The sequence below is a fragment of the Lepidochelys kempii genome, chromosome 14, assembly GCF_965140285.1.
Source record: "Lepidochelys kempii isolate rLepKem1 chromosome 14, rLepKem1.hap1, whole genome shotgun sequence".
Taxonomy (NCBI): domain Eukaryota; kingdom Metazoa; phylum Chordata; order Testudines; family Cheloniidae; genus Lepidochelys; species Lepidochelys kempii.
In genome coordinates, this window is record NC_136393.1 from 40,727,886 (window position 1) to 40,753,840 (window position 25,955).

At 53.5% G+C, this 25,955-nt stretch overlaps 1 protein-coding gene and 1 non-coding gene across 3 annotated transcripts in view; both read left to right on the plus strand.

Moving 5' to 3' along the window:
* LOC140904638 (uncharacterized) overlaps positions 1-25,955 on the plus strand; it is an 819,798-nt gene that overhangs the window by 647,602 nt on the left and 146,241 nt on the right.
* Positions 14,213-25,095, plus strand: LOC140904634 (uncharacterized). Of its 2 annotated transcripts, XR_013634694.1 has the most exons (6): positions 14,213-14,293; positions 17,389-17,645; positions 18,754-18,855; positions 20,059-20,162; positions 22,157-22,238; positions 24,077-25,095. It is a non-coding gene; the product is annotated as an uncharacterized LOC140904634 (transcript). The 2 variants fall into 2 exon arrangements; XR_013634693.1 differs by lacking the exon at positions 14,213-14,293 and having other exon boundaries at positions 16,900-17,645.

Genomic DNA, 25,955 nt, shown 5'->3' on the forward strand with positions numbered 1-25,955 from the left:
CAGGGGAGCTGACAGGAAAATGCTGATGGAGTCCCCTCTCCTCTCCCTTCCATTAGATCTCAGCCGAGTTCCCCAGAATGGGTCACCATGTGGCCCAGCTGGCTCTATTTGTCAGCGATCCAGACAAGGACATCAGCCGGCAGGCCAGGGAGGGGACTTACCGGCTCTACCAACTGCTGCTCCAACAGAGGGGTAAGGAACCCAGCTGGGACACGGAACCCAGAAGGGGACTAAGAGTGACCACAGGTGGATAATGGGACCCCAGACCATTTCTCTCAGACTGACCCCAGCTGGAGGACAAGTCTCTCTCTGCCTCTGTTCTTCTCCACTCCACTGTGGAGCCACCAATGGGATTGGAAGGACACAGAAACTGCAACCAGAATGAGGAGAAAAGTCTCTCTCTCTCTCTCTCTTCCAGGGCTGACCATACATGACGCTGAAGATCTCTGGTGCTATGATTGGCACCAGGACAGAAGGCTCTTGGGCTACAAGAACACAGCCAGAGTGGGGGAGGTAAGGGCACTGTGCCAGGGCATGACACAGCTCAGGGAGTGTGGCTGGCTGGGTTCCCTGCAGTGGATGCCTCCTGGAAACAGGAAAAAGCCCACTCCTTATTTCCAGCTCAGAGTTCCTCATCCAGCAACCAGTGGGACAGGCTGGTGCTAAAGGTCCCACATTGGAACCTCGCTAGTTGCCGTGATTTGAGTGTCTTACATGGCTGCATTGCTCCGTGGCATAAGGAAGATCCCTGGGTGGGTGAGTTAATATAGGATTATGGCTCTGGGTGTCTCTCTGCTCCTTGTCCCCCTGGCTGATCCCCAAGTGTCTGAGAGGAGAGCCCTGAGTCAGTCAGTCACGATTGCTTGATCAGACCCTTGTTTAATTCCCTGCACCCTGTAGAAGCAGAGAAAGGAGGTGGGCTTTGCCCAATTCCATTGCCTGTCAGGAAGCAGAATGCCCCAACCTGGGAACTGGGTAGGGAACATTGTGAGCTCCAGAGCCAATATGGACCACATGCACCCCCCTCATGTCTCCAGCCCTGGCCAGGGAATGGCAGAGTATCTGGACCTCAGCCACTGTTCCAAAGAAGCACATTGTCACTGACAACCACTGGTCTCGGTGCCGTGCACAGCAGAGTGGGCCTGCTCACACACATTAGAGATCCATTTCCAGCCCATCCTGGCCCCTGCCAGAAATTGCCCTCCCAAAAGAGCCAGTGGAGGCTTTGGTCCCTCAGCATCTGCGACCTTTTAATAAATGGGCTTCCCTGAGCCCTGGGACCCTGAAAGCCTCCTGGGGAATGAAGTGCCTTGGCCACAGGAGCTCTCTTCCCCGCCCTTTGGGGCACTAGACACCATTGTACCGCCAGGACTTGGAGGCTGGCTCTGGCCAATCTGCTCGAGCCTTGTGTCCTCTTGGTTTTAGGTCTTTGGAAAATTCTTCTCCATCAGTCAGAAAAGATCCTTCCTTCAGACAGCAGTTCTGGCCATCCACGACCCCGTGCTACGTGTCAGCCAGCCTGGGCTGGTGCTCGTCTACTCCCTCCTGGGGGAAGCCCAGCAACTGATGGGGGTCACGGTAAGCAGCTGCAATCGACTCAGGAGCTTGGGGTGGGGGCCAGGGCCTCATTCCCATCCTATCGCCATTCGCTGGCCTGGTGGCAAGGAGCCTAGTGGGGACTTCTGGACTTCATGGACTTCTCTACTTAGGATGTGGTGCTCTGCTATCTGGGCCAGAGAGCCCTCTGGGAACCTTTCCTGCCCCACATAGCTGCACCCATTTCCCCATAGCCTAGTGTCCATGTCACCCGAGCCACCATCGAGAGTTGCTCCCTTCCCCGGCAGCCTGGGAGGCCAAGGACTGATTGGTGATGGCGACCGAGCAGGAAGGGCTGAGGCACATGGGCGTGGGAAGCTGGTCTTGCTGCTGGTTGGGCTGGACCCGCTCTCGAGAGATTGGGAGGATTCAGTCAGCAGGGGCTGCTCACCTGCCTCATTCAGCAGGGCTGCCATCCTGTGGCTTCAGCTTTTGTCACTAGGGTGACTTGGGGAAAGGTCTCAACCTCTCCCCATCCCACTTCACTGCTGCCAGAATCCCTCCTGCCCCCCGCCACCCTGCTAGAGCCCCCTCCCTGCCCTACCTGGGTGGGAATGGAGGTAGGGTTTGAGGAGAGGGTTCTATGAACTTGAGCGGTGTCCCCAGGTGGGTTGGAGGTGGAACAGCTGTCAGGGGCACTGATGGGGACGTGGCAGGAGCTCACCCGACAAGGAGGGGGGTTGGCACTGGAGGTCACTAGAGAGGACAGCAAGCCTCCATCCTGGGGGTCGGGAGGGTGAATGCAGCACTAAGACCTGAGCAGTTGCTGGGTGGAAATGATGGTGCTAGTTTCAGGTGCCCTTAATTCTCCCTGATTCCTGGGGAGTGTCTCCGTCTCTGACATGTTCTCGTTCCCCTGCAGCATGAGGATGTCACAGCCAAGGTCATGGGACAGCTCCACATCATCAGGCACTTGCACCAGATGCCCGAGGCGCTGCAAGGGCTGTGGCTCGTCTGATGCTCTTAAAGGTTCCCCTCCCTGTTCAGCAAGTCCCGCTCCCTGCTGCAGGTACTGCTCTGTCTCACTGTAAATGCGGGGCTCGTGGAAGCGGAAATGGAGGCCCCTGGCACTCACAGAAATTCTCTGCCCTCTCTGTGGAGCCGGGTCCTTCCCTTGGCCCCCCAAATTCCTTCATCTGGGGCAGGAGCTCTTTCTCTCCCACCCATACCCCTCCCCTCTTTCCTTGATCTCACCCCCATCCCATTCCCCGTGCTCCCAGGCAGAGATCTTCCTGCCCCATATGGCGCAGAAGGACCTTTGTGTCAGGGTGACAGACTGTCTGCCCAACTGAAGCTCAGGGAGCTCCACATTTGAGGAGGTGAGGATGGGACAGAGGCTCAGAGCTAGCTTCATCTCCTGCCCTTTATTCTTCTTTGGGCTCTCAGAGTCTGACATGAAGTGGAGCCTCCTCCCCTCATGTCTTCTAGGCCATGGGGTGTGTGACAGCCTCCCAGATGGCTGCAGTCAGAAGCTGAACCAGCTCAGGGAGCAGTGGGAGCAGGTCCCTTGTCCGAGGAAACCAAGCAGTGGTAGTTCTCAAAGAGGCTGAGAGGGAAGACCCACTCCCTCATGGAGGTAAGAGCCATTGACTTCTTTGGGCATCTGGGTTTCTTCGGGGAGAAATGGGATCCCTGCTGCATAGCCTGGCTGGGAGCTTCCCCCATCCCTGGGACACAGACATCTCCATCAATGTGCCACCCTTGTTTTTTTCCTAACAAGAGACTCCCCAGAGAACTCCTCAAACCTGTTCTCCCGTGAGTGTTTCTGGGAGGAGGCTCCTGTCCCACAGTCTCCAACTCCATCATGCAGTCTCTTTCACCTAACTTCTCCGCTCTCCAGCTCCACTTCCCGCAGCAGGACAAACGGACCTTCAGCTCCTAGAGAACAGATTCTGACCTCCTTCTGGTCATGCCTGACTAATCGAATCGCCTTCTATGATGAGATTACTGGTTCTGTGGATGAAGGGAAAGCAGTGGATGTATTGTATCCTGACTTTAGCAAAGCTTTTGACACGGTCTCCCACAGTATTCTTGCCAGCAAGTTAAGGAAGTATGGGCTGGATGAATGCACTATAAGGTGGGTAGAAAGTTGGCTAGATTGTCGGGCTCAACAGGTAGTGATCAATGGCTCCATGTCTAGTTCGCAGCCGCTGTCAAGTGGAGTGCCCCAGGGGTCGGTCCTGGGACCAGTTTTGTTCAATATCTTCATAAATGATCTGGAGTATGGTGTGGTTTGCACTCTCAGCAAATTTGCGGATGATACTAAACTGGGAGGAGTGGTAGATACGCTGGAGGGCAGTGATAGGATACAGAGGGACCTAGACTAATTGGAGGATTGGGCCAAAAGAAATCTGATGAGTTTCAATAAGGATAAGTGCAGGGTCCTGCACTTAGGATGGAAGAACCCAATGCACAGCTACAGAGTAGGGACCGAATGGCTAGGCAGCAGTTCTGCGGAAAAGGACCTAGGGGTGACAGTGGACGAGAAGCTGGATATGAGCCAGCAGTGTGCCCTTGTTGCCAAGAAGGCCAATGGCATTTTGGGATGTATAATAGGGGCATAGCGAGCAGATTGAGGGACGTGATCGTCCCCCTCTATTCGACATTGGTGAGGCCTCATCTGGAGTACTGTGTCTAGTTTTGGGCCCCACACTACAAGAAGGATGTGGATAAATTGGAGAGAGTCCAGCGAAGGGCAACAAAAATGATTAGGGGTCTGGAACACATGACTTATGAGGAGAGGCTGCGGGAACTGGGATTCTTTAGTCTGCAGAAGAGAAGAATGTGGGGGGATTTGATAGCTGCTTTCAACTACCTGAGAGGTAGTTCCAGAGAGGATGGTTCTAGACTATTCTCAGAGGTAGAAGAGGACAGGACAAGGAGTCATGGTCTCAAGTTGCAGTGGGGGAGGTTTAGGTTGGATATTAGGAAAAACTTTTTCACTAGGAGGGTGGTGAAACACTGGAATGCGTTGCCTAGGGAGGTGGTGGAATCTCCTTCCTTAGAAGTTTTTAAGGTGAGGCTTGACAAAGCCCTGGCTGGGATGATATAATTGGGTATGGGTCCTGCTTTTGAGTAGGGGGTTGGACTAGATGACCTCCTGAGGTCCCTTTCAACCCTGATATTCTATGATTCTATGACAGATGATATCATCCTGTCAGACCAACAGGGGTCCCAGTGAGACTTAGATGGAAGATCCCAGGCATCTCCTGGAGGTAAGAACCGTCCACTCTTCTGGGCCCTTGGGGCTGTTGCAACAAAGAGGGGGCTCCTTTTCCATAGCCTATTTGTCCTCATGACTGTGTTTTTTTTATTCTCAGAGGATGCGTCCGGGACCCTGGAGACTGTTTCGTGCAGGAGGTTTGAGCGGGGAGAGATCACTCACTGTCATGACCCATGGGTCATTAACCCAGGTCTGCAGGGTTCCTGGGAGCAGCCACCCTCCAGCACACCACCTGGAAGCCTACGAAAAACTGCTTAGCTAGGACTGATGAAGTCCAGACCCATTTTGAGGCTCTGTTGGCAGAGTCCCAGAGCAGCTAATCGGCCCCCAGGACCTCCTTAAACCAGCAGCAGGAACAAGAATCTGTCTGAACACCCGAGCTCCCACCCGCCCCCTCTGGACCGTGTGTTAGCTGTCCTGCTCCCGCTCCCCAGGCTTGATTTCCTGGCATCCGGACTCGGGGTGACTCATCTGACTTGAGGTGCTGAACACAATTTGGTCTTTTGCTTCTGCTCTTCCAGTGTCCTGACCCAGACTCTGCCTCTGACCACTAGATCTGGCTGCCCATGACTCGGCCATGACACTGACTTTTCTACAATTCCTCCAGTGCCCTTTTCTGCTCTCCAGCTCTGCTCTCCCAGCAAGACACACCGATCCCTGGCTCCCAGAGTCCTGCTTGCCTGCTAGTCAAGGGCTTGGGGAAGAGCTTGTCTTGCCCCCTCCCCCACCACAGCTGCTTTTCCTCTGGGACTCTCCCTAGCACAGAGGAGAATCAGTCCTGGCAGCAATTCAGGAAGTCACAGAAGGGACGGTCTGCTCAGCTCCCTCTGCAATGCCACTGCCCGAGACCATTACGAGTGGGTGCCCAGTGACTGCGCCGGCAGCTCCTTGAGAGACTCCTGGGGGCAGGGCAGTCGTGTTTCCCGGTGACCGCGGGAAGCCATGCAAAGAGTGCGGCATTGAGGAGACTCTCCTGCTGTCCCAAAGGGTTTCTGTTCTCCTGCACGGTCAGACCGTGGGGCCGGCTGGCAGAATGGGGAAGAGCTGGTTGGTGATGAGTTGGAGGAATCACCATAGAGGTGGCAGCAGCTGCAGATCCTGGAGTCCCTGTGGTCGGGTTACCGTGCGTCCGTATTTTCCCGGACATGTCCGGCTTTTTGGGTTTTAAATCGCCCTCCGGGAGGAATTTGTAAAACTCTCCAACGGGCCGGGATTTTCCTCCCAATGCAGCACTCTGGGGGCAGGGGGTGGGGAGCTGTGCGCTCTGCGGGGGAGCGCGGCACTGTGTCTGGCTCCGCACCCCAGACACACTGCTCTGAGCAGCAGGGTACGGGGGCCGAGGGGCTGGAGAAGGGGCATGGGGTCCCAAGGGACAGTCAGGGGACAGGGAGCAGGAGGGGTTGGATGGGTCAGGGGTTCTGTGGGGAGCCTGTCAGGGGGTGGGCATATGGAGAGGAGTCGGGGGAGATAAGGGTCAGGGAGCAAGGGGGGGTTAGATGGGTCGGGGGTTCTGTGGGGGCAGTCAGGGGATAGGGAGTGGTTGGATCGGTGTGGGAGACCTGGGGGTCTGTCAGGGGGTGGGGGTGTGAATAGGGGGTGGGGCAGTCAGGGGACAGGTACGGGGGGAAGTTCTAGGGGGGAAGTTAGGGTGGGGGGTTCTAAGGAGGAGGTAGTTGGAGACAGGGAGAAGGAAGGCTTAGACAGAGGGCGGGGTCCGGAGGGGGTGGCGATCAGGGGACAAGGAGCAGCAGGAGTTGGAGGGGTTAACAGTTCTGTGGGGGGCAGTCATGGGGCAGGAAGTGGGAGAGAGTAGATAGGGGGCAGGGCTACAACTCCCCCCCCCCCGGAGTGTCCTCTTTTTTGAAAGTTCAAATATGGTAACCCTACCCTATGGGCAAAGCCTCCACTCCTGAGAGTTCAGGGAGTCTTTGGCTTTCGTGGCTGGGCCTGCCTGCCGAGACAGAGGACTTAGTGTTTCCATCAGGCTGCTCAGCTGCAAATGCAGCCACCCAAAGAGGTGAAGAATGGAAGCGAAAGAGCAAAGCTGGATCCTCCGCTGAGCTCCTGCCATCAAGTGAGCATAGCCTGGGAGAGACGAGGGAAAGCTCCAAGGTGGCTGGTGGCTGCAGGAATCCAGGGGAGGAGAAATAAATAGTTCATGATGAATCCTATGGGCTTTGTCTTGTGTGGTGAAGGGTTTAAAATGGGTCTAGTTACTATCACATTCAACTTTACAATGGCTGTGTCTGATTGAAGGGCAGGTCTGGAAAGGTCAGAGGTCACTCGAGGAGCTTCAAGTCTCCGATTCTGTCCCTATTGCCTGCTTTGACCAGCTGATCTCACCCCAACACATCCCTCAGGTGGTCGCAGTGGTGAGCTCTTTCCCCCTTTTTCTGGATTAGCCGCCAGCATGGGGACAGGATCCATGTGGCCAAGGAAATGGAGAGGCGTGGGGGTCACTTGCAGAGGCATGCAGAGAACTTGCAGAGTTGCCTGTTAATGCAGCTCCTACAGGGGAGCACGGTAGGGTACTGTGCACTCAGGGGCACCATTTCAAATTTTGGTGGTGACCGGGAGAATAATTTCACCATGATTCAAAAGGCTACTTCGGCATCTGAAAACTCTAGCGTTTTGGCAGATAACCTAGCAATGAGCTGACAGGAACACTTGCCAGACTGCTTTCCGGAGAAGACAGCTATAAGAATGGATCCAGGGAATGGTTCTGTACCTCTGAGCTGTTTGGACACTTTCAGGGAACATTTCCGATGCAAGACAGAGATCCCCAAAGTTATCCTGGGTACCCCTGAGAGACTTATGGAAAACTAGCAGATACCACTTCTCTGCTGTCACTTTGCACTGACAAACTTGGACTGTCCGAACCTGTTCATGTATTTTACCTGCTCTCACCTCTCAATAACTTTCACATATAAAAGAAAGAAAATTAAATATATGATGTCGTTACACCGATATAGGGCCGTAGCGTAAACCCGACCTCAGAGTTGTTCTATTGAAATGGAATTATTCACAGCAGTCATTAAAGTTAAAAATGCACGTAATGGTTTCCAGGGCTGAGATTAAGGCCACAGTTTATGAGCGGGGCAGACGCAAGAAGAGAAGAGCGGTGCAAAAGCTGAAATACCACTTGGAACTTGGCCCAAACAATGCAGCATGACAAATAAACTCATCTTGTTATACAGTAATAGAGCTGGTTCAAAATGGTTTTTCACTGACAATGCAACCTTTTAACTAGAAATGCCACTTGGGATTACATTGATCATTTGAAAAAAGTTCCCGTTTAAAAAAAAAACATTTTGGATTTCTCTGCCCACTTGAGAGAGAATGTGGCATTTTTCCCACCAAAACTAATCAGAATTTGATCATTAAAAACATTTGCAAATAAGTTTCAAGAATATGGGGGGAAGTGGTTTCTTCTTCAATTTTCATGACCCTCTCCACTCCCACTATTTTTGACCAGTTCTAATTATGAATAAATGTCTGTCTGTCCATGAATGATAACTATGTCTGCTACTGAAACATTTACAAACAATGGCTCTCCTCAGGAGCACTGAGGTCACATTACACAGAGAAACACCCAGGCCTGAATTAAATTAATCTTTAATTCCTGCAGACTCCCGGTCATCCTGGAGGATTGGCAATGCTACTCCAGTTTCCTGGGCCACATCCGTGTCCCCACCTAATGGATCCCTTCCTCTGGGTTCCTGGGTCAAGCATCTGTCCTCCATGAGCAGGTCTCCTTCCCCATTCTCCAGGGCTGGGTCTCGATTCCTGTTTCTGGTTCCCTGGGCCTGGGCCCCGTGCAGGGAGCTCAGATTCCTGTGAATCCTGCGGACTTCCAGGCTGCTGGGAGGGATAAGTCAGCAGCTTCCTAAAGACGAGTCACGAGTAGGCAAACACTTTCCCTCTACCTTTCCAAAACCCACATTGGTATAGTGAGACTAGCACCCCCCACCACTGCCACCACTCCACGCACCATGAGACGATTCCAGGACGCTGGCTCTGAAACTAAAGAGAGAGAGAAAGGCCCCATGACTAAGGGAGTCCGTTAAATCATCCCACAGCTGCCATGAGGCTCCCAGAAGATGAAGACGTTCCTGGGACACAGTAAGAGCTGAGTTGGGTCGTGTGCACATGATCACCACTCAGAGCAGTGGGAATGAGATCTCCAGGCTCATTATCCCCATCGTCTAACCTGATGGAGGGAGAAAGGTGAGCCCGGCAAAGCAGCCCCTGTTCCAGAGTCTGGGAACTGTGATTTTTAAGATGCTCCAGGATAGGGTCCCTCAGGTCTTAAGGTTAGAGGGGATGGTTATGATCATCTACTCCAGCATCTCCTGAAGCATGGGGAAGGGCTAGCCATGGTGGGAAGGGTGGTGTTTGAAGATGTATACAGGAAATTCGGGGGTGGGGTCGCTAACACATTGCTGATGGGTGAGGGGCACGATTGATTTCTTTGCCTTGAGGAGGGGGTTAAGCTTTTAAAAGTTTTGGGAAGAATAATTTAGTCTGAGCCCTGGCCTAACCCAGGCCAGAGAACGTCGCCTACTGATTCCTGCACCCAGTCCAGTGATTTATGGCACTGACTTGGCATTGAGAGGGATTTTATCGTACGCTGAAATCCAGCTGCAGAGGGGAAAGGGCATTAGAAGCTGAAAGACCCCAGAAGTGGCTCTGGTTTTCTACTCAAAATAACCACCCAGGGCTGATTTTCCCCGGCCCAGCACCTTCCAGTCATGCACCCAGTGCTGAGTGAGTTTGGTGTGCAGGCAGGCTCCCAAATCCAGACAGTGGCTCTTCACATCCACTTTGCCCTGGTGTCAGGGACTGCCCTGAGCGCCCATCCTGCAAACACTTAGGCACCTGAGCCCTCCCACTGCGATCTATGGCTGCAGTTAAACACGTGGCTAAAGCATTTGCAGAGGTTCCAAAGAGCTGAGGCTCCATGTAAAAGGAACATTGCTCCAGTTATTCCTATCTTGGGTTGATGAGATGCTGCTGCCTGCCCCCTCCCTTCACAGCTGAGTCTCCCACCCAGTGGAATTCTCCAAGGAACTTCCCACTCCAAGAGACAGAGGTGCCTGAAGTGGCCATTAGCCTCTTAAGTCCCTTTGTGAATCCACCCCTAACCGTTCATCAGGACAAGTCCTCAGCTCCCTGCAGCTGTCCTGTTACCCCAGTTGCACGGTGCAGGTTTCCTCTCACCCATGAGACTTTGTTTTTAAAGGAAAGCTGAGATGCAGGAGATCAAGGTGGCGCTTCCAATGAACAAGTACCAGGTCACCGACCCCATGGGATTCAGCCTCGTATGGTCCTTGCTCCAGACCCCCTAACTCTGTGGTTCTCAAGCAGGGGTACATGTATCCCTGGGGTAAACAGAGGTCTTCCGAGGAGTAGGTCAACTCATCTAGATATTGGCCTCGTTTTACAGGAAAGTTAGAGATGAAGGACAACACCAGAGCCAAGCCTCCCATTAGGGTGAGGGGGATGAAACACTCACCCATGGGCCTTTCCTTGTTACAGGGACCCACAGTGACACGGACTCTCTCTCACTCTGCAGCTTCTCAGGCTCTGCTGCTGGGAACAGCTGCGGGTGGATAAAAGGCAGCCAGGTTCTGTCTGAGATGTGTGCCGCAGAGCTCAAATGGATCTGCCAGAAAGAAGCGGCCTTGATATATACAGTGCAACTGAAGATCCACATTTGTGTGTCTGTAATGAGAAGTACCCCCCTGTTCAGTCTCCTGGGTAGGGCCCTACCAAATTCACCCATCCAGTTTGGTAAATTTCATGGTCATGAGATTTTTTAAAGTCTTTTAAATTTCACAGTTTTAGCTATTTCAATCTGAAATGTCACCCTGTTGTAACTGTGTGGATCCCATCCTAGAAGAGGGTCATGGGGAGTCTCAGGGCTATTGGGGGAGGGGTGTCACAGTATTGCGACCCTGACTTCGGCACTGCTCCTGGCAGTGGTGCTACCTTCAGAGCTGGCCGGCAGCCATGGAGCTTTCTGCTGCTGGGGGAGATTCCTGGCAGTGGCTCTGATCTGGCCCTGGGAGCAGCCCATGCAGGGGACGAGGTCCTGTTCCTCCCCTGCCCAGCCCGAACTTGCAGCTAGAGCCTGGCACACAGTAGGAGCCCCTGCCTGGGACGCTGCCAGCCCTGCCCCCCCCCCCCCCCCCCGTTCCAGGGTCCAGCACTCAGAGGTTAAAAGGGCCTGGAGCTGGCGGGTGGCGGGGTTCCCTCGTGACCACCGCGCTCGGGGCAGTTGCCCACATCACCCACCCATAAGGTTGGCCCTCCCCCACCCCCCACCCCAGCAGCTGCTGCTCTTTGGCTGCCCAGCTCTGAAGGCAGCGTAGACGTAAGGGGGGCAGTACTGGGACATATTTCCCGCCCCCCCCAGACAGATTTCACAGGGGAGACCAGATTTCACAGGCTGTGATGCATTTTTCATGGTTATGAATTTGGTAAAGCCCTACTCACGGGGCGGGACTGGGGCTTTAGGCAGAGCAGAACTCTGGGTGGTGCTGGGACTCAGGTGCCCCGCGCAGTCACAGTTCCTCTCCTCGGTCCTCCTCACTGGGCTGGGGCCTTGGGGTGTCATTTTTAACTGCCCCAAACCTGCAGTAAGTTAATACCCTGCAATGCTTCCCAGGGTACCCAGGGCTGGGAGGCACCTCGCCACCACCTGCCCTTTGCCTGAGGGAGCCTTGTCTATGCCTGCCAGGGGTCAGCTCCCCAACTCCACTGGCCACACGCACTTGCTGCTGGGCCTGCCGTCACTGCAGGGTAGCAATAGGCCCACTCTGCCCTCAAGCCCTCTGAGCATCTGTCTGGAGCGTCCAGTCCCTGGTCCCCTGGGCACTGGCAGGATTCACAGATTCACTATTTCCAAAGGAACAGTAACATCCTCGGCCCCAGCTTACCAGGTCCAGCTCAGATCACTGCTCCACTTAACACACAGCGCTGCCATAGGCTCACAGCGAAATCACCCCTCAGTTCAACAAAGCCAAGAGTCAAGTGGAAGTGTTGGAAACAAATGGTTACATATAACAAAGTCATAACATGTGTTCTAGAGCCTAGACCGAACTAACAAGGTATTCTCCTGTCTACCCAAGTACAGCTCACCCGAAATCCTTGCAGCACTTCAGAGCCAGGCAGGCTCGGACCCTTCTTTCATGAGACATGCGTACTGTCAGTTTGTCTCCGAGGGGACGGATCCAGTAGGTCTCTGCGCACCGAGAGAGATCAGACTGATCCTTTGTCTTTATGCTTCAACACCACAGATGGACACACACACAGCCCCCTGCTGTAAGTTTCTTCCTGTAGATTTCCCTTTTTTGTGGATTTTGCACTCTAATTTTACACCTGGCTCAGTGCGCAAAGAGACATCCAACATCAGGCACAGAATACACAGATGGCCAGACAGGGAGGTAACCTCAGTTGTCTCCTGTCTGAAAGGAGCATCTGGGGTACATCACCTCCCGTGACCTGCCTTAACTCCGAGACCTTAAGGGCATCATTGTCAGTCTAGAGACACTGCTCCTTATATAGTATCCGCACAGAGGTCTTGCACCGATTATGGTGACCATTGGGCTACTGGCTCTTGACACAGAGCTGGCAAACCCGCTTTGTGAACTATTCTGTAGACCACTGTGACTATCAGGCATCTCAATCAGGTGTACATGTACTCCTGGCGATATGCAGAGGTCTTCCAGGTGATACATCAACTCATCCAGATATTTACCTAGTTTTAAAACAGGCTACATAAAAAGCACTAGCGAAGTCAGTACAAACTAAAATTTCAGATCGTGACTTGTTTACACTGCTCCTGAAAGAGGTACAGTCATCTGGAAAGGTTTAACACTACTCAGGTAAAGATCAGACCCCGGGGATTCCTGGAAAACCTTCTGTGCTGCCTGCCACTTGGCACCAAGGGGTCCCTGGGTCACATACCTCTTTCCCCCAAACTCCATCTCTGGGCAGGCTCAGCTCTTCTCTCCTGCAAGGAGGGAACTGGAGCCAAGGCCGTGCAATCGCGCTGTCTGCAGTGTCTTGAGAGAGTGCGCGCCAACCTCAGGGCAGACTGCTGGGAACCAGGGCACAAATCCAAACTGGCTGAGAATTCTAGACCTAGATTTCACCAACCAAACATGCAGGGTAACCTCCCCTGGCATCCTAACAGCCTAGCCATGCAGTCCCCTTGGGTTCTCCGATCTGTCTCGCAACCCAGGTGAGCCTGCCTTTGAGAGACAGATGGTCTCTTACACTCAGAATCACAACAGTATTCAGGTTACTCCCAGTCCCACAGGCCCAGGCACCCCAGGTGAACTGCACCTTAGACGTCACACCAAAGACCACGCACGTAGCCAGTCTTATTATATGACAATTTATTAAAAAGGAAATAAGATTTAGTTACAAGGCTAAAGCAGGTGAACATACATACCTTTTGAAACTTTGTAGCTTAGTTGTGTAACAGAAACATCTATAGCAGACATGGGGACTTTGGCATGACCTGGCACCTGGTCTGTCTGTGTCACACCTACCCCCTCCCTGCCCTTTGCAAACCCACTGGGCTCCAGGAAGGGAGAGAACAGACATTTCTCCTCTTGCTCCTACGTTCCAGGCCCTAGGTGTCCCACGAGGAGTGTAACAGGGGGTCTACTCCCTTGGCGGGTGCAGCGCTCTTAAAAAATGGAAAATTAAAACTAGTTTAAAACGTTCATTCTTTCATCCAAAGCCATATCTGGCAACAAAAACCCGGAACTGGTGGTGTAAACCTGCAAACTTCAAAATCAATTGGGTTTTCAAAAGACCCCAAAAACTGACCCATAAAAAAAATCTTGTTAAAATGTTGCTGGGGGGAGGAGGGGAATGGAGAACATCCCCCCTCAGCTCTATTCCAGACCATAAAATGGGAATGAGGGATATTTTTCAAAGATTCCATACATAATTTTCTATAGTAAAAAGCTTCTGTGCGGGAATGTCAGGGCAGTGAAAGCTGAGGCTGGTGCCTTGGCTCAGTTAGGCAGAGTTCCTGGTGCAGCTGAGGAGGGGTAGGAAAGGCTGGATTTGAGCCGTTCCACTGGCAGAAAAAGAGACGGCACGGGTGGGGGGACAAGATGTGCAAATAGCATCTCAAGTTTTCACCTGAGTCCACAGTGCTCTGCCCAGTGATGCGCAGAGCATTCCCTGATATTCCGGAATTGCTCAGATGTGATGGTCACAAGAAATCACAGACCGGCTTTTCCAGGGCTAGATTCTCTAATACTCTTGTTACCAGCCCCCTTCCACGGCAGCCTCCTGTGCCTGTGTAAATGCATCGGGTTTGGTGCAGATCCAGGGTCTCTCACTGCTGCATCGCAAGCTGCTGCCCGCACTCAGACCGTTCAGATATGCACAGTCTCCTCCTCCTCGGATCGGAAACCTGCAAGACAGAAGCCAGGGAGCTGGTGTCAGGTAGGAGTTGGACATTTCCCATCAGCCACAGGCAGGGAGAGACGCTCTCGCACAGTGCAGGGAGCTGCTGCACTCACAGCCCCTCACAATTCCCCTTCCTGCACCTGCCACAGGCCCCAGCTAGAAAGGGGGCAGTGGGGCAGCAAGGCCAGGAAAGGTTCGAAGATCTACAGACCTCCATGGAGCATTTATGCCGGGTGGGTATTAACCCAGTTCCTACTCTCTCCCCCCAGCCCCGCAGACCCAGCTGGGTCTGGATGGGCCCCTGCAGGCCCAACCCACCCAAACTGCCCTGGGCGCAGGTTCCAGGTGACTCTCAGCGTGGCGAGGAGCAGCAGTAACTCCGCACAGAAGAGCTGGGTCCAGGGCTCCCTGGACAGTTTACATCAGCTCTCAGGCCAGAGGCCTGTCAGGACAGGCTGTATTGCAGGGGGTGGCTGGGGTGAAATGCCAGCAGCACAAACCCAGCGGCCATGGGGTGACCCCAGCCACTCACACAGAGCTTCCCGTGAGAGCTGGAGGCCAGCGCTTCCCACCTGGGAACAGGGTGGGATCCAGGCCCACAGGCAAATCCTCCCCCATGGTCCCATCCTGGCTACTCACAGTAGCCACTCCCAGTCTCTATTTAAGCCTAAATTAATAGTATCCAATTGGGAGTGGCTAAGTCATTATGCAAAGTAGCCTATTTCCTCTTGTTTTTTCCTCCCCCCCCCCATGTTCTGGTTTAACTTGGATTTAAACTTGGAGAGTGGTCAGTTTGGATGAGCTATTTCCAGCAGGAGAGTGAATTTGTGTGTGTATGGGGGTGGGGGGGATGTGAGAAAACCTGGATTTGTCCTGGAAATGGCCCACCTTGATTATCATGCACATTGTAGGAAGAATGGTCACTTTGGATGAGCTATTCCCAGCAGGATAGTGAGTTTGTGTGTGTGGTTTTTGGGAGGGGGGTGAGGGGGTGAGAGAACCTGGATTTGTGCAGGAAATGGCCCAACTTGATTATCATGCACATTGTGTAAAGAGTTGTCACTTTGGATGGGCTATCACCAGCAGGAGAGTGAATTTGTGTGGGGGGTGGAGGGTGAGAAAACCTGGATTTGTGCTGGAAATGGCCCAACCTGATGATCACTTTAGATAAGCTATTACCAGCAGGACAGTGGGGTGGGAGGAGGTATTGTTTCATATTCTCTGTGTATATATAAAGTCTGCTGCAGTTTCCACAGTATGCATCCGATGAAGTGAGCTGTAGCTCACGAAAGCTCATGCTCAAATAAATTGGTTAGTCTCTAAGGTGCCACAAGTCCTCTTTTTCTTTTTCCTTTTGTTTGTGTCAGGATGTGACAGTGTGACTCAGCAGGGAGGGGGGAGTGTTGACCTGGGAATGTGCCCTGGGGATGGGAGACCTGAGAGCCTGTCACCTGAGCCAGGAGGGGGAGGTAACACCTCTGCCCAGGAATGTGGACGGAGAGTGGAGCAGGGAACCTGCTGGGTGGGTTTAGTTTTTCAGTTTGGAGCTGGGTGGAGGAACACAGGGAACCCCAGGGCTGGGGTCTAAGCTCCCTGCTCCCCCAGAAGGACGTGATTGAGGGGTCCTGGTTGTACCCACAAGCTCTGTTGTGGACTGTGTTCCTGTTGTCCAATAAACCTTCTGTTTTACTGGCTGGCAGAGAGTCTCAGTGGATCCCAGGAAGAGGGGTGCAGGGCCTGGACTCCCCCACACTCCGTGACACAGACCTGCTGCCTATTCATTTAATTGTGTGACCGCGAGGTCTTGTGTTACGTGAAGGAGTAAACAACACTTCCCTCTGCACTTTCTCGACCCCACTCATGATTTTATAGACCTCCTATATCCCCCCCTTAGTCATCTCCCCTCACATGGAAGCTGTTCCATATCTCTCATCGTTTTTGTTGCCTGTCTCTGTACCATTTCCAATTCTAATAGATCCTTTTTGAGATGGGGCAACCAGATCTGCACACAGTGTTCAAGGAGCCCGGGGAGGGGGAGGGGGGCACGCCCCCCGACCCCCAAGGAGCCCAGGGAGGGGGAGAGGGAGGGGGGCGTGCTCCCCCGGCCCCCCAAGGAGCCCGGGGACGGGGAGGGGGCGCCCCCCCAAGGAGCCCGACAGGGGGAGGGGGGTGCACCCCCCCAAGGAGAATGGGGAGGGGGGCGCACCCCCCCACCCCCCCAAGGAGCCTGTGGAGGGGGAGAGGGAGGGGGTTGCGCCCCCCCGCACTCCAAGGAGTCCGGGGACGGGGAGGGGGGACCCCGCCTGGGTGGACTCGCTGTGGGAAGCGCACGGAGGGGCAGGGGAGGCTGAATGCTCCAAGGTCAGGCCCAGGAAGGTGGAGTCGGGTGAGCTGTGTCCTGCAAACAGGCTGCTCCCAGAGAGGAGACTTCCCCAGAGTCTTGCCTGGCTTCATGGGGAGCAGCTCCAGAGCATCGCCCAGGGACTCTGTGACACCCCCCTAGCCCGGAAATGGGGAGAGGGAGAGGAATAGGGGGAGGGGACGGAGAACCCCCCCCCCGCAGCCCGGTGTTTTTTTGCTAACCAACACTTCCTAAAAGTGTGGCGGGGGCGGAGTCAGCGCGAGGCTTTAAAAGGCCTCAGTCGAAACCCACAGACGCTGCGGAGGCTTCAGGCGCAGACGGTCGCTGCTGAGAAACGTGCGGGGCGTGCTGGAGACTGGGGGGGACAGGGGCTGGACACACACCCCCCCGCCTGAACCCCGACTCCCATTGTCTCTGTCCTCCTCCTCCCGCTCGCCGGGCTCTGGAGGGGGGGAGCGCCCCTTCCCTTCTTCTCCTCTCTGGGCTGGTGGCGGGGGGCTCTATTTTTCCCCCTTCCTTCTCCTCTGGGGCAGGGCCTGTTTTAGGTGTCTGGTGGCTCTCCCCACTCCCCTGGTGGGTCGGGTCCGTAGCAGATCAGGTCTCTGAAGCCCTGGGGTTGGAGGGGCCGATTGCGTTTAAGGGGGTTCAATCATCATGGCACCGCCTCTGGCAGGGGGTTGGGCTGCTGGGCAGGGAACGAGAAACCACAAATCGCGCCCCTCCCCCCCGCCCCACTGACCTGTCCTGCTGGGTCCGTCTCGACTTTCAGATCGGCTGGAGAGTCTGGAGCAGGGTGTGGGGGGAGCCAGGGCCAGGACCCCTGCCCCAGCTCGGCTTCGCTGCTGCTGAATCGGACACAGTCACAGAGAGGAGCCGACCCCAGCCCAGCGCCTCCAGCAGCGTGTGCAGCCCGAGCGTCGCTGAGAGAGACGATGGGGCCAGCATCTGGACCTGCTGGGAGCGAAGAGCCGCTGCAGGAGTGGCCTGTTGAGGGCAATGGAGACCTGGAGACTGGAGGAGAGCCAGGTAATGGGGTGTCGCTGCCTGGGAACAGGCTGGAGAGAGACACTGAGGCTGCCCCACATGGGGCCAGGCTCTCAGTGGCAGCAGCCAGTGCCCAGCAACGCCCCGTCTGTGGGCAGCAGGGACTGGATCACCCCCAGGGGCTCTCAGGGCACCGATCCCCGGCTCACAGCTGCTGTCTGGCGCACACAGCGGTGGTCGTGGGGCTGTGCAGGGCCCTCCTGGGCTGGGTGTGTCAGACCCCCTGTGACAGCCCTGGCCCATCTCTGCCTGGTTCGTTCTTCCCCCTTCTGCTGTGTATGGCCAGTGTGAGACCCCAGTGTGCGGGGACAGGGGCACTCGGCAGTGTGGGCCCAGCCAGCACTTGGCAGGGGGCAGAATGGGGGTGGGGATGGTGCGGGGGGGCAGTTTGAGCAACTGCCACCAGGACATGCGGGTCCTTATCTCTGTGCCCCTGAGCTCACCAGGCCTCCTGGCAGCCTGGCTGGGAGTGCCCAGGGGAGGGCACTGGGCTGAGAGGAAGGAGGGCCTGTTCTGCCAGGCCCAGCCGGCCTGACCCTCCGGGCTCTTCTCCCAGAGCGTCTGACGGAAGGAGCAATCGACAGAACGGTGCATGTTCGAGTACAGTGGTTCTCAGCCTTTCCAGAGGACTGTCGCCCTGTCAGGAGGCTGATTTGTCTTGCACTCTCCTAAGTTTCATCTCACTTAAAAACAACTTGCTTCCAAAATCGGACATAAAAATACACACGTGTCACAGCCACTATTCCTGAAAAATTGCTGACTCTCTCTGATTGTTGCGTATTTAATTATGAAATCGATCAATTGGACTATCAACGCTGTACCTTTCCGTGTATAGTCTATCGAGCAGTATAAACGAGTCATTGTCTGCAGGAAATTTTAGCTTGTACTGACTTAGTGATTTTTATGTAGCCTGTCGTAACACGAGGCAAATCTCTTGATGAGTTGATGTGCCCCGTGGAAGACCTCTGCTTACCCCCAGGGGTACACGAACCGGTGGGTGAGAACCACTGTTCTAAGGCAGCTCCAGCCCTGAAGCTGGGGAGGGGAGACATGTCCTCGCGGCCCTGCCTGACGGGTCTTTCTGTTTCAGACCCTCGTCGTAACTGCAGGAAATGTAACTACAAGAAACGTACAGTTGTGCTCCCAGTCGCCCTCGCAAGCATGTTCTTAGTTCTCATCATTCTCCTGGCAGGTGAGTTCTCACCGTTCCCTTCCCTTCCCCCTCTCTGCACATCCCATTCCCCCTGGAGCCACCACAGTCAGTCTCTCCTCCTGGCCTGTTTGGCTTCTGCCCCTGGGACAGAGGATTCCTGGGGGGTGTTCCTCCAAGACCCCCCTCCTTCTCCCTCCCAGACCCCTGCACCTGGGCACTCTGTGTCGGGACTGACATTAGCTCCCCCCGGCCCATCTCTGAGCACTCTGGGTCCAAATCACTGTTGCTGGGCCCCAGGCACGGGCACTGATACCCGTGCAGAGTGGGGGTGATTGACAGTGCAGGGCAGCAATGAGCTGGGCCCTCTGCCTGCAGCGTGTCGCCCTGAGGTGCCAGCCTGGCCTTCCTGCATCCCCGGGTTGTGCCCAGTGCTGGGCAGGTGCTGGCGTGTCACTGAAAGGAGCCGTGGAACGCAGTACGGACACCTCCCTAAACGCAGTGTGAAACCCACCCATTGGTGACCTCGGCAGGGCAGGGTCTCGTCGCGCTATTGACGTCCGCGCCTGCACAGACAGCGTGTGCGAGCGCAGATGGCAGCTGCTTATGGTGACCGTGAAGCTGGCTGGCTGCGCTGGACAGGCCGGGCAGCGGGCATTCGGTCTCCTGAAGGGAAGGGAGTTTGTTCCCGTACTCATCTCAACCTGCCTCTCCAGGGAAGCAAAGCGCAGAGCAGGGGGATGGGGCAGCAGTCCAGGCTAGCAGAACTCCTTGGGGTACTAGAGCTGGCAAATCATGTTGCAGTTAATCTCCTACCCATTAATTATTGCCCCCCTGCTGGCCCCCTGGTAACTGTCCCCTCCCTCTGCAGCTCTCTGCCCACCCCGTGTTGTAACACGGAGCTTGGGCCCAGCTCTCTGTCCTGGGCTTCATGGCATGAGCGGTTTGTCAGCTGCATCCCTGTTGAATGTGAACCCAAGAGAGTGAGAGCAGAGTCAGATAACCCCCCTCTGGGGCTGGATTCCCAGCGTCCTCCTGGCTCCCTCACGGCCTTTCAGTACCCACCCTGGTTCGAGGTGTCTCAGAAGCCTGGGGTGCAGGGGCTGATCTCCCCCTGTTCTCCTCATTGGCGGGTGGCGGGTCTCGCTCACACCACGTGTCGCTGTCTCATTCTCAGTGTGGAGACCTCAGCTTCCGTCAGCTGAACCTGTGCTCTGACCCCACCTCTCCCTCTGCTGTTTTTAGGCTTTCCTGCTGCGCTATAAAGGCAGATTTGACCACTGGATTGGCCTCCGGAGGGACCCTGGGCAGCTCTGGAAATGGGCCAATGGCACCAAATTCAACAACCTGTAAGTCCTCTGTGAATTCCCTGGGCTTTGGGTCCCTGGGGTCTGAGATAGCGAGTTCAGGCCGACGCACCAGTCAGTGCTATGTACTCTGTGTATTAGTGCTGGGTGGAAGCAAGTGTTGTCTGCTGGGAGACTGGCCAAAGCTTTCAGATCTGTCTGGCTTTAGTGGGGCCATCTGCATTAAAGATGCCTGATAGTCACAAACGCTGAGTGCCTGGGGCTGCCATGAGAAGTGGGGTACAGTAGAGATGGCCCAGACGACATCCGAAGAGGGATTTCAGTGGGATCTGGGTGTGATCAAATAACCAAACCCCAGTTGATCCGATAGCAGGGTTTGACCCTGGACCATCAGCGCTGAAAGAACGGCAGAGTAGGTCACGCTGGCGGGGGAGTGGCACTACATGTCCAGGAAAGTATAGAGTAAATTAGAGTAAAAATCTTAAACAAATGCAACTGTATCCTAGCATCTCTCAGAATAGAAATTCCACACTTGAAGAATAGGAATCGAGCAGCAGGAATATACTACTGACCAGGATGGGGACTGTGAAATTTACGGAGATTAGAGAGGCTACAAAAGCAGAAAACCCAATAATAATGGGGGTTTTCAACTATCCCCATATTGTCTGGGAACATGTCCCCTCTGGATGGGATGCAGAGAAGTGATTTTTAGACACCATCAATGACGGCTTGTTGGAGCAGCTAATCCTGGCACCCACAAGGGAAGGGGCAATTCTTGATTTAGGCCTAAGCGGAGCACAGGGTCCGGTCCAAGTGGGGAATGTAGCTGAACTGCTCGGTAATAGTGACCATAATGTAATTAAATTTAACGTTTAACAGCTCACTTCATCGGATACATTCAGTGGAAAATAACAGTGAGTAAATTTATATACACACAGAACATGAAAAAATGAGTGTTTAACACGCATACTGTAAGGAGAGTGATCACTTAAGATGAGCTATTACCAGCAGGGGAGTGGGGTGGGGGGAGAGAGAGAAAACCTTTTGAAGTGATAATCAAGGTGGGCCATTTCCAGCACATTTCCAGGAGTTTACAAGAGCATCTGAGGAACAGTGGTGGTGGGGGAGGGGGGGAGAAATAGTTTTAAACACCCATTTTTTCATGTTCTGTGTATATATAAATTTACTCACTGTTATTTTCCACTGAATGCATCCGATGAAGTGAGCTGTAGCTCACGAAAGCTTATGCTCAACTAAATTGGTTAGTCTCTAAGGTGCCACAAGTCCTCCTTTTCTCCTTGCGAATACAGACTAACACGGCTGCTACTCTGAAACCTGTCACAATTAAATGAATAGGCAGCAGGTCTGACACAAACAAAAGGAAAAAGAAAGAGTACTTGTGGCACCTTAGAGACTAACCAATTTATTTGAGCATGAGCTTTCGTGAGCTACAGCTCACTTCATCGGATGCATACTGTGGAAACTGCAGAAGACATTATATACACACAGAGACCATGAAACAATACCTCCTCCCACTCCACTCTCCTGCTGGAAATAGCTTATCTAAAGTGATCATCAAGTTGGGCCATTTCCAGCACAAATCCAGGTTTTCTCACCCTCCACCCCTCCACACACAAACTCACTCGCTTGCTGGTAATAGCCCATCCAAAGTGACCACTCTCCTCACAATGTGCATGATAATCAAGGTGGGTCATTTCCAGCATAAATCCAAGTTTAACCAGAACGTCGGGGGGGGTGGGGAGGGAAAGAAAAAAACAAGGGGAAATAGGCTACCTTGCATAATGACTTAGCCACTCCCAGTCTCTATTTAAGCCTAAATTAATAGTATCCAATTTGCAAATGAATTCCAATTCAGCAGTTTCTCGCTGGAGTCTGGATTTGAAGTTTTTTTGTTGTAAGATAGCGACCTTCATGTCTGTGATTGTGTGACCAGAGAGATTGAAGTGTTCTCCGACTGGTTTATGAATGTTATAATTCTTGACATCTGATTTGTGTCCATTTATTCTTTTACGTAGAGACTGTCCAGTTTGACCAATGCACATGGCAGAGGGGCATTGCTGGCACATGATGGCATATATCACATTGGTGGATGTACAGGTGAACTAGCCTCTGACAGTGTGGCTGATGTTATTAGGAAGTATTTCTTCACACAACACACAGTCAACCTGTGGAGCTTCTTGCCAGGGGATGTTGTGAAGGCCAATAGTATAACTCTGTTCAAACAAGAAGTAGATAAGTTCACAGAGGATAGCTCGACCAATTCCTATCAGCCAGGATGGTCAGGGATGCAACCCCATGTTCTGAGTGTCCATAAACATCTGACTGCCAGAAGCTAGGTGTGAATGGGATGGATCACTCGATACTGACCCTGTTCTGTTCATTCCCTCGGAAGCACCTACCGCTGGCCAGTATCGGAGGACAGGACACTGGGCTAGATGGGCCATTGGTCTGACCCATGTGGCCAGTCTTAGGTACTTACAGCTGAATGGCATTTTTAAAAGAGCCCTTTGCGGTTGATGGGAAGCTGGAAAATGTGCCCAGAGGAGGCTTAGAAAACAAGTCAGTTGATGACCTATTTGATCCCAGTCAGATATTTTCACATATTCCAGCAAGGATGCCCTGGTGTCGGCAGCAGTCTGTCTTTGTGATTGCCTCATGAGCCCATCTGTTAGCCGGCCTGCTTGGGGTCTGTCCACACCGCAGCTGGCACCATGCCGTTGCAGAGAAACTAAATGAATTCTTTGCAGCAGTCTTCACGGCTGAGCATGTGAGGGAGATTCCCAAAGCTGAGCCGTCCTTTTTAGTTGACAAATCTGAGGAACTGTCCCAGATGGAGGTGTCATTAGAGGAGGTTTTGGAACAAATTGAGGAACTAAACAGTAACAAGTCACCAGGACCAGGAACTCAAATGTGAAATTGCAGGACTACTCACTGTAGTCTGTAACCTACCATTTAAATCCGCTTCTGTACCCGATGACTGGAGGATAGCTAATGTGACGCCAATTTACCGGAACTAGGTAAACAGGCATCTCAGTGCGGTGTTAACCCTGAAATCTGCCACCTTGTGGGCGCCCACCCCAGCAGAAGGCTCTGGGTGCATCATTGCCATCTCCTCAGAGCTCGTCTGGGGTGATGCCGGTGGGGGAGCCACCCACAGCCATCTGCTCAGGTGGCTGTGAGCTGGGTTCTCCCTTCTCTGGGACAGATCTCACCCCGAGCCAGAGGCTGGTGGCCTGAGGGCAGGGAGATCTCGGCCTGCCCAAAGAGTAGTGCTGGGCCTTCTCCTAGCCGAGCACATGTCTACTGTGAGTAGCCAGGATGGGACCATGGGGAAGGATTTGCCTGTGGACCTGGATCCCACCCTGTTCCCAGGTGGGAAGCGCTGGCCTCCAGCTCTAACGGGAAGCTCTGTGTGAGTGGCTGGGGTCACACCATGGCCACTGGGTTTGTGCTGCTGGCATTTCACCCCAGCCACCCCCTGCAATACAGCCTGTCCTGACAGGCCTCTGGCCTGAGAGCTGATGTAAACTGTCCAGGGAGCCGTGGACCCAGCTCTTCTGTGCAGCGTTACTGCTGCTCCTCGCCACGCTGAGAGTCACCTGGAACCTGCGCCCAGGGCAGTTTGGGTGGGTTAGGCCTGCAGGAGCCCATCCAGACCCAGCTGGGTGTGTGTGGGGGGGAGAGTAGGAACTGGGTTAATACCCACCCGGCATAAATGCTCCATGGAGGTCAGTTGATCTTCGAACCTTTCCTGGCCTTGCTGCCCCACTGCCCCCTTTCTAGCTGGGGCCTGTGGCAGGTGCAGGAAGGGGAATCGTGAGGGGCTGTGAGTGCAGCAGCTCCCTGCACTGTGCGAGAGCGTCTCTCCCTGCCTGTGACTGATGGGAAATGTCCAACTCCTACCTGACACCAGCTCCCTGGCTTCTGTCTTGCAGGTTTCCGATCAGAGGAGGAGGAGACTGCGCGTATCTGAACAATGTGAATGGGGTCAGCAGCTGGCGATGCACCAGTGAGAGACCCTGGATCTGCACCAAACCCGATGCATTTACAGAGGCACAGGAGGCTGCCGTGGTAGGGGGCTTGTAAGGAGAGCACTGTGGAATTAGTCCCGGAAAAGCCGGACTGATCTCTTTACAAGATCACATCTGAGCAATTCCAGAATATCGGGGAATGCTCTGCTCATCACTGGGCAGAGCACTGTGGACTCAGGTGAAAACCAGAGATGCTATTTGCACATCTTGTCCCCCCACCCGTGCCGTCTCTTTTTCCGCCAGTGGAACGGCTCAAATCCAGCCTTTCTAACCTACCTCAGCTGGACCAGGAGCTCTGCCTAACTGAGCCAAGGCACCAGCCTCAGCTTTCGCTGCCCTGACATTCCCGCACAGAAGCTTTTTACTCTAGAAAATTATGTATGGAATCTTTGAAAAATATTCATCATTCCCATTCGGTGGTCTGGCATAGAGCTACGGGGGGATGTTCTACGTTCCCGCGCCACTGCCCCCCCCCGCCCAGGAACTTTTTAACAAAGTTTTTTTTATGGGTCAGTTTTTGGGGTCTTTTTAAAATCCAGTTGATTTTGAAGTTTGCAGGTTTACACCACCAGTTCCTTTTATTTGCTGTTGCCAGATATTGCTTTGGATAAAAGCATGAATGTTTTAAACTGGTTTTAATTTTCCATTTTTAGTTTTAAGAGCGCTGTACCTGCCAAGGGAGTAGACCCCCTGTTACACTCCTCGTGGGACACCTAGGGCCTGGAACGTAGGAGCAAGAGGAGAAATGTCTGTTCTCTCCCTTCCTGGAGCCCAGTGGGTTTGAAAAGGGCAGGGAGGGGGTAGGTGTGACACAGACAGACCAGGTGGCAGGTCATGCCAAAGTCCCCATGTCTGCTATAGATGCTTCTGTTACCTTTTGAAACTTTGTAGCTTCATTGTGTATGTATGTTCACCCGCTTTAGCCTTGTAAATAAATCTTATTTCCTTTTTAATAAATTGTCCTATAATAAGACTGGCTACACGCGTGGTCTTTGGTGTGATGTCTAAGGTGCAGTTCACCTGGGGTGCCTGGGCCTGTGGGACTGGGAGTAACCTGAATACTGTTGTGATTCTGAGTGTAAGAGACCATCTGCCTCTCAAAGGCAGGCTCACCTGGGTTGCGAGACAGATCGGAGAACCCAAGGGGACTGCATGGCTAGGCTGTTAGGATGCCGGGGGAGGTTACCCTGCATGTTTGGTTGGTGAAATCTAGGTCTAGAATTCTCAGCCAGTTTGGATTTGTGCCCTGGTTCCCAGCAGTCTGCCCTGAGGTTGGCACGCACTCTCTCAAGACACTGCAGACAGCGCTATTGCACGGCCTTGGCTCCAGTTCCCTCCTTGCAGGAGAGAGGAGCTGAGCCTGCCCAGAGATGGAGTTTGGGGGAAAGATGCATGTGACCCAGGGACCCCTTGGTGCCAAGTGGCAGGCAGCACAGAAGGTTTTATAGGAATCCCCTGGGTTTGATCTTTACATCAGTCGTTTTAAACCTTTCCAGATGACTGCACCTCTTTCAGGAGTCTGATTTGCCACCTCACTTAAAAAGCGAAACTCCAGTTTCACCTCACTTAAAAACTACTCGCTTACAAAATCAGACACAAAAAATACAGAAGCGTCACAGCCACTATTACTGAAAAATGATTGACGTTCTCATTGTTACCTTATAATAAAATAAATCAATGGAAATATAAATCTTGTACTTCCATTTCAGTGTATAGGGGATAGAGCAGTGTATCACTATCTGAAATTCACTATCTGAAAGTCACTATCTGAAATTTTAGTTTG